Raw genomic sequence first — 9,588 nt, forward strand, 5'->3', positions numbered from 1 at the left:
GCACTGCCATTGATTAAAACAGATCGCTACAGAAAATCTTTTGTCCCAAGCAGTATAGTGCTCTTTAACCATTTTTATCCACAAAAATAATTTTAATACCTTTTAAAAAAAATTATGCTTTTATGTTTTTTATGTGCTATACTCTTATCTATGTAGAATACTTTTGGAGCCTGTTTTTGCTATAAAGAATTTCACTTGTATGCATTTATGTAGAACAATGTGACCAATAAATTATCTTATCTGTTTCTTATCTTAGAAGGATAGGGGGAGGAAGGAGGATGGAGGCAACTTACATTATGTGAATCCTCCTATGCTCTCAACAACCTTTCATACTGTGCTACAAAATGATTATAACCTGAAGACTTCTCCAAAGTGTATGGTTCATTTAACACATACTGTTGCAGGAATCCTAAAATCTGTGAATAAATCCTTGGATACCCTAAGTCAAATATGTAATATGTCCCAAGCAATAAGATTACTGCATCACACACATCATCACCTGTTTCACATGGAATTGTACATCCATCCCCAGTGATATATACATCCTTCAGGCTTTTATTTTCAACAGTCAAGATGATGTGAGGAGGAGACTTTTCAGCACTACTGAAGTCTTTATCTTGATCACCATACAATTATCTTAGCAGGATAACTGGCTGAGACTTTACACCTCTTCCTCGTTTGAAGGAAATTTCATTTTCAATGTAGTGAATTACATCATATTCATGCAGTGAACTCTGGAATAGCAAGACACATGTGTTGAAGGTCATTCTATGAAGAGGTTCAAGAAAGCAAGAATTTGTCACTATTTAACAAAACTGACGAAACCATTCTAGATCAAACGAGAGGATAAGTGCGAAAGTTAAATATCAGAGTCTAAAGTACATTGATAAAGGGAGAGCTCAAATTCAAACATGAGGTAATTGAAACTGATTACAGCTTCTTAAGTAATTATAATTAATTACTCTTACATTTTATTAAGATCATAATCATGATTACTTTTGCAATTACATTAGCATCATTGCCCAGCAAACACATGACCTTAAAATGACGTCACCTCCTGGTCACCTTCTGGTCATATTCCAAGAATGACCATGAACCAATGTCAAGACGACGTTGCAGAGTGATGTTGTCATGGTTTAACCATGAACCAACGTCAAGATGACGGCGCAGAGTGACGTTGCATGACAACCATGAACCAACGTCAAGATGACATATGTATGCCTATTAAGCAACATGTTACCGGGTTATTCATCTGTAAGAGCCCAGGGAGGGGAAGGGGATAAGAGAAGGCCAGAGGAGAAAGACGAAATTATAAACCTTTCCGCCTTTACCATTACCTCTTGCAATTCTATTTAATCAACATTTTCCAATTTTGTTTTCAAATGAAGCTTATCCCACAGGAAGAGGAAGAGGAAGAGTAGCTCCGTTAACGCAAACAAATGCCTCCCAGAATATAGGCAGCCACAACATACTGTGAAAACATAAATACCCTCACCATTATTCCACATGTACACGCCATAAATAAATAAATAAATAAAGTAGACCTATGAAAGTCATTTTAAGCTTTAATTTAGGTACCTTGTTAATTTTAAGCATGTGGAAGATAAGTGCAATTATACTCGACCAATCGGGACGAGCCCTGTCCTGTGGCGGGCCGGCCAAGCCAACAGCTGTGTTCTCCCTGAGTGCCCTTACAATCTGCCTCGAATTGAAGTAAGTTCATGCCTTAACCCCACTTCCATTAACTCCTTCCACACAGGAGTAGCACATAGAACCATCACACTAGTTTTAAGTACCCACAGCACCACAGAAACATTGCGGGGAGAGGAGATATAAAGCCACATTCCAGGGTTTGTGTTTTGTGTTTTCTAGCAAACCAAAAGAAATATATTTTTCAAGTTCATTGAAATGGCTTGAACCTGGGTACTCTTGGGGCGTGAGGGTGTTGGGGAGAATTACTGGGCATGTATTAACCTGGCTTGTGTTAATTACGTAGGCAATGAGTGATTTGGCTGACTGATCCTGAAGATGTCGTGTTACTGGGGTGGGTGACCCTGGGGATGTTTAGCATATGTGTGTGAGAGAGAGAGAGAGAGAGAGAGAGAGAGAGAGAGAGAGAGAGAGAGAGAGAGAGAGAGAGAGAGAGAGAGAGAGAGAGAGAGAGAGAGAGAGAGAGAGAGAGAGAGAGAGAGAGAGAGGGAGGGAGGGAGGGAGGGTGGGTGGGTGGGTGGGTGGGTGTGTGTGTGTGTGTGTGTGTGTGTGTGTAACTTAGCAGGTTGGCCCACACCACTCAGGTTCCAAGTCATGAATACAGGCACACAACCAGCTGGTCAGGCTGTAATGATGCTGTGGTGGTTGTATTTCTGTGCTTGTGATGAAAGGTGTTTTGAACAGTTTGTCCTGTTAATGCATTTGGAGCAGGGGAATACACTTGTGTGACAATGCGTATTGCCCTGTATGTATTCATAAAGGCTACTGACTGGTACAGCGTGAACTTTGTGCTTGAAGGTGTTGAGTGTGGGGGCTGATACTGTGTTTTGGAAAAGGGAATTCTGACTGGTATAATAATGATAATAATTGCAGCAGACTTGAATAAGTCAAGGGCTTTTTGTCCGCTCCTTACGTAAAAAGATTTTTAAAAAGTCAACTATTTAGAACCTAATTTAGTTTATAGACCACGTCATATTTTTTGTGCTTCCACATTTTGTCAAGATAATCTTTAAAGCTATTTAATGTATTAGCACATCACTTTGTGGGGCAGTGAATTCCAGTCATTGGAAGTGATGGGTCTGTTCGCTCCCAGTTATGCAAGCTTCTTATCATGCCCTCGCAATCTCGTTGTCCCAACCTCCGCAAGTAAACATGGCACATCATTCACATCATTCACGTATTTCTATACTTATATCATATCACCCCAGTCTGTGGTATTTCATGCTTGGAATGTCCAGGGTTTTTAGTCGGTCGGCATATTTGGTGTTCTTGAGTGTGAGGACGAGCTTAGTCAGTATTTGAAGAATACTCTCAGATATACGTTTATCCTCCAATTTTGCTGGTTTCATACAATATGGCATATCATTCATTGTAAAACGAATCTGCTTTATTCTCTGATTGAATGCAAAAAATAAATCTTGCTTTGAGAAGAACCTGGTTGCCTGAGCCTGTATACTTCGCAGTTAACCGAACACAGTCATGTGTTCAGTTGGTTGCAAAGTCTATGGACTCAGGCTGCCAGATTTCTCAAAGTATAATTTGCATTTGACTGCAGAATAAAGTGATTTGTTTTATGATGGAAGAAGTATTTCCAAAGTATTTTGGTGAAGTTTATCCCATACTGCGTGATGCTTGCACTATAGACACCCCTAGGGCACCCAGAGGTCACCCCATGGGTCATATTTGGGTTGCATCCAGGTCATTCCTAGGTCATCTTTTGGTCATTCAAAGGTCATCTGGCGACGTCGCCGTGCGACGTCGTATTGATGTCGCTGGGAGTCTACAAGATGACGTCAAAGTGACGTCGTCCGACGACAAAAACGTGACCAAAAGGCAACGTCACCGTGACGCCAGGGTGACGTCATTGTGTTTCCAGGGTAGTAATACAGTGGACCTCCCAACTTGCCAAAGGTTAGTAGTCTATTATATGCACCTTATGAACTATAAATTATAGTGAATGAAGAGTAGCTACACAAACAATATAAGGTATGCATTCCTACAAGGTGCAATCAAACGATTATTTGAATGTTACTCTATGAAAACTGGACGAGTCGCGACTCGCAGAAATATGTTTACCTTCCAATCCCCCCTGTAATTGCGATTGTAATCATGGTTAATACATCATGTAATTGTAATCGATTAAAACAATTATACTGTAATTGTAATCGTAATTGTGAAAATATAAAGTAATCATTATTGATTACAAAACATAAGTAATCGCCCCATGTCTGCTCTAATTACAGTAGGGAAAAGTAAGTTCATTATGAGATATGAATATGAATGTTCAGTGTAAAGATGCTTCATTAAGTAATAGATCAATGGGGAATGGATGTAGCAAATGAATAGATAAAACATTTGGTATAGGTATGTGAAGAAAAATAGAAAGCAAGTAAAATTACTTACATGATGGTCAGTCTTGGGAACCTTCTTAATCAGTGTGTCACATATCTTGTTCAATTTAGTCTTCCAGCTTTCAGTGGTATCCTTGAGAAGTCTTTCCATCTCAGTTTTGATCTGTAAGCCAAAATAAAATTGTCAAGATCTACTTCAGAATGTGCATACAGTATAATTACTCCCTTCACATGCATAACATGAAGGTTCCCAAATTCAAAAATTGTTTTGTCTAGAACCTAGTAAAACTACCTCAGTTAAAAGCAGATCCTATTAGTTTTCATCTAATCACATAATACTGCATAAAAAATCTGAAATATTTTAGGCCTCCCACTGTATATTGCATCCTTTGATAGCACATTCTCCTTCTAAAGCGGGGTATATGTAGCTAAATACAGTGATGTATACATTAAAGACACATAATGCAGTGTGGGTTTCAAATACATATGCAACATAAAACTACATCATTAGAAAAAAAAATACTTACAAAACTGCTCTTCCAGAAGCAAGGGAACTTCATCAATATTGGTGAGATGAGTCCACCAGGAAGTGTTGATATCCACTTTTGTCGGTTCACCATTGTAGCAGTTAAAAGCATATTTATATGCTCAGTGTTAAGATTTTTCTTTTTCATTTCCTGGCAAAGTTCTTTGGTGTGCCTCACGAATTCGTCTTCGGTCAGCTCACGTTCTTGATTCTCTATAGTGGTAAACTGCTTCCTACCCAAAGCAAATCTTTTGGGGGCTGGATGAGCATGTTGTACATGAGGCATGCTCTTTCTCTTCTGTTTATAACGCTCAGTTCGAATGCTCTGACTGAGGGCCCTAGTAAACTGACTCTGGAATCGAAACAAAAAACATTTAAAGGATATAGGCCTATACAGTATCTAGTCTTGCGTTTAGAAGATATAGGCCTATACAGTATTGACCTCACATTTAAGTCTAAAATTTAAATTATTAATATGGATTTAGCACTTTATTTGGCATCTCAAACCTACAAGATTATCTATCTATTGATTACCAGATGCTTCAATCTGTAGAGGTGGCCACAGATGAGTCACCTCCATGCACTCCTATTCCCTGTCAACAGGCACCTTTCCTTTCACTCAACCCCACTCTTATTCATATACCTCTCAACATCTCTCCATCTCACTCTCGGTATACCTCTCCCTTGCTGCCCCAGCACCTCACCATTGTATACCCTCCTAGTAACTCTCTCTTGCTCTACATACATTTCACATGCCCGAACCACCTCAAGGTGTTCGTTTTCACACTCTCCAGTACATTCAATCCCACACCATATTCCTTACGTACTTCCACATTCATCCTTCTGTCCTCCATGTTATTTCACGTGCACCTCTCAAGTAACTCATGCCTTCCTGGTCAGTTTTATCATAGGCTTTCTCCACATCCATAAAAGGAGCATACAACTTTTGTACTTTCTCTATAGATACTTCTCCACTTACAATCTTTGCATAAGGCTTCAGCTATAGTTAGAGCATATCAGGGATCGTTTAAGCCAATTTCTATATTATAGTATTAGAGACAAGTTCTGCTTAAGAAAAATTTGACCTGGGCAAGATCCCTGTTCATTACATAAGCATACAAATGCCTATTGATAATAAATGGTAGCATACTACTATCACATTCTGGCTAAAGAGGTCCATGATATTCAATAAGCATACTGGTGAGATCCAGTAAATATCTACATGTACATATACCATTAAGGCAAGACTGAAAACACAACAGAGCTTACCCATGGAAACAAGCCTTCACGCTTGATGGATGGATAAGCAGACACCATCTTCATTCCAATTGCTTTGTATGTCCCCATAGGATTTGATTCAATCAAGGGATAAAACTTTAGATAATAATTTTTTGTCTCTTCAATCAGCTGTAGCCACAATTTTCGGGAACAGGTAGGCTCTAGTAGCATCGCTTTCGTCGCCCCTGACAGTTCAGGCAGAGGTGGATCTGTGAAATATTGTACTGGTATGGAGTATGGAGTGAGTAGGGTGGAAAATGGAGGGAGCAAAAAGCACTGTAGATTATATCTGTGCGGATGAATGAATGAGGAGGTCTGTGAAAGATGCAAAGGTATATAGATGTATTGGATGTGGTCTGTTGGACCACTAAGAGGTGGAGAAGTTACAGGAGTAGGTAAAGATGTAAGTTCTGGAGAGTGGTGTAGAGAAAACTAGGCAAGTATGATTTGGAATGAATGGATACAGTAGGTGAGTATGGTGTTTAAGGAAGAATCCAGCATGTGTAGATATGTTTGGGGTAAAGAGGTGAGGTAGAGGTCTGAAGAGGACAGCATGGTGGGTGGACTGGGTGAGAAAAGTGGTTGAAGGGAAGAGAGCATACAGGGAGCAGCTGGGAAGCAGAGGGAATGAGAACTTGGAAAGGCAGAAAAGAAAATTATTTGTGGAAATGGAGAACTGAATAGTGGGATGAGGATCTTGGGAGCAACTTGAGTGAGAAATGGAGCATAAGAAGCTGTTCTGAAAGGATTTGAAGGGAGTATGGGAAGGGAACATGGGAGTTGGTGAGGGTGTGAAGAATGAATGCAAACAAATCTGGCAACTGTAATGGTAAGTGAGGGGCAGGAACAGAATATATAAATACTTTCCACCCTTCCAAAATTGGTTTGTCCAAAGTTACCTTTGTTATAGGCACCAGTGCATCACCAATCTAATTACTATAATTCACAACTAGGGTCATAAACTAAAACTGAAACTTACGTTGTGGTATTCCATCACTTAATGGTCAATCTGACTCCTCTTCAAAATTTTGTGTAGGGGAGGTAGGAGGTGAAGGGGGAAGGGATAGGGTCTGATCACTGAATGAACTGTAGGGGGATGGTGCTAAGATGACAGTAGAATCGGGTGAGTGGGGAGGAAGGGAAGCAATGAAATCTAGGAGTTGCTGTTCCTGTCGTGGGGACGAGGGATGAGGAGCATGTGAGGGTCCAGCAGTAGGGGATGAAGGGTGAGGAGGGTTTGATGGGCCAGTGGTAGGAACTGTGGAGGGAATGTGTGAAGGGGCAGGGGAGTGGACTAAGGAAGATGAATATGGACTGAAGGCTGGAGACAAAATCTGTGAGGTGTTGGGCTGCTGAGAGTCAGGAGACTTGTCCACTGCTATAAAAAAATCCGAGTGTCTCTTTGTCTGATGGGACGTTGAAGTGCAACTGGTTGAGCCTGCAGCAGATACACCAGTACCCCAGTAAAAGTACATTCTTATACAGTTTTCAATTTTCTAATACCTAGAAACTTATGTTGAACACCTGCAATGAACCTATAAGTTTCCTCTACTTGCTGCTCACCCAATAAACTCTTGTAGCTTTATCTGCATAGCCTCTGATTTTGGCAGCCTACTTTATTTTATATGCCCCCCAGGGAGCCATGGCCCCAGTTTGGTACCCCACACCCACATATATATATATATATATATATATATATATATATATATATATATATATATATATATATATATATATATATATATATATATATATATATATATATATATATATATATATATATATATATATATATATATATATATATATATATATATATATATATATATATATATATATATATATATATATATATATATATATATATATATATATATATATATATATATATATATATATATATATATAATATATATATATATATATATATATATATATATATATATATATATATATATATATATATATATATATACCCCCCAGTTTGGGAACCACACACACACACACATACGCACACACGCACGCACCTGCTCACCCGCGCACGCACGCTCACCCGCGCATGCACGCACGCTTGCACGCACGCACGCACGCTCACCCTGCGCATGCACGCACGCATGCACACGCGCACGCAAACCCCACACACACAGATATATATAATGTATAGAGCATAAAGAAATCTTTAAGCTACAGTTAGCACACTATGGTTATCAAAATAACCCTTCTAGCCTAGGCAGGCAACAATCAGCACATGAAGAGTTAAATGTACCTGCTATTAAAGTAGATGGCCGTTGAGGTGTGGCAGCTGGACTGTCCCCTGCAGGAGCTTCAACCGAAGAAGCTGAATTGTTGCTTATGTCTGCCAGTGTGTCTCCTTGTGCAGCAGAACTAGTGGCAATTGGTGTGTCCTGTTCACCTTGCTGTGGAGCAGAAGTACTGGTACTAGCAGTTGATGTGTATTGTTCTTGGTGTGCAGTACCACCATGTACGAGTAACTTGCTGCTGGATGGTGAATACTTCATCATCAGTTAACAGGAGTAAAACTTCATTTTTCACTTCTTCTAACACTTCATTGTCTTCTATGAGGCTTCCACAAGCCTCCAACACAAACAGGCCGATCTTGAGACAACACAAAGTTTATCCTTTGCTGCAATAGTTAGAAACATATTAACTTCATTTAACTCTTCATATAGCTACAGTACTAATAATTTGGAAGGTCACCTATGACTAGAAGTAGAATCTTGATATAAAGTCATTTTAAAGGTAAATTGTAGTAAAATAAACATGTAGACAATACTGATAAAGAGGTAATCATGGTTATTATACATCAAAAATTATGCTCTACAAGATGCACCTGCTTTTTCCAATTTAGACCTACTTGTATTAGTTCATGTTTCATTCACATTTGGAAAATAAATATTAGGGCTACTGTACAATCTCATACACCACAGCTTCTAATAAATTCTGTGAGAAAATCTGCAAATGTTTCAGGTTAAAAAAAAAAAAGAATAAATAAATTTAAAAAAAATAGAAACTTAGTATTGTTCGACATAATCATTAAATTAACGGAGGTACAAAGAATCGGTTCATAATTCTGAAAAAGGATCATGACAAAAAGACTAAATTCATGAATTCTGAGGTACCAGTAACAGGGTTCAAATGTGCAGTATCGTACTGCATATACAGCAATTTTGACTGCTTACCTTTTTGCAAAAGACTGTCTATATCTGTCTCACATGCAACCGTCTTCCTTGTTTTACGATTACTGCTCCATATTCGAAACACTGGCATGCTATTAATGTAACAAAGAGATAATAATACAGGTACTGAATATAAAGCAAAAATGAAGGGCTGCAATCATATAATGCTACACACTCTTTAAAAAAATGTGCTTACTAACATATAGGTAGATATCTTTTTTGTGACAAAATATTGTAGGATTAACCAACACATTGGCAACCATGCTTATCTTGTTTGTATGTATATATGTATGTATGTATGTATGTATATATATATATATATATATATATATATATATATATATATATATATATATATATATATATATATATATATATATATATATATATATATATATATATATATATATATATATATATATATATATATATATATATATATATATATTTGGGAACCACACACACACACACATACGCACACACGCACGCACCACGCTCACGCACGCACGCACGCACGCAATCGCTC

At 38.3% G+C, this 9,588-nt stretch overlaps 1 long non-coding RNA gene across 1 annotated transcript; it reads right to left on the minus strand.

The window, feature by feature from the left end:
- Nucleotides 1–676: 676 nt before the first annotated feature.
- Nucleotides 677–6,022, minus strand: LOC126995112 (uncharacterized). Its single transcript, XR_007749972.1, has 4 exons — nt 5,857–6,022; nt 4,589–4,939; nt 4,114–4,224; nt 677–734 (listed from the first exon to the last, which is right to left on the minus strand). It is a non-coding gene; the product is annotated as an uncharacterized LOC126995112 (long non-coding RNA).
- Between the last annotated feature and the right edge of the window lie 3,566 nt (nt 6,023–9,588).

Source organism: Eriocheir sinensis, unplaced genomic scaffold, assembly GCF_024679095.1.
Source record: "Eriocheir sinensis breed Jianghai 21 unplaced genomic scaffold, ASM2467909v1 Scaffold987, whole genome shotgun sequence".
NCBI classification, from domain to species: domain Eukaryota; kingdom Metazoa; phylum Arthropoda; class Malacostraca; order Decapoda; family Varunidae; genus Eriocheir; species Eriocheir sinensis.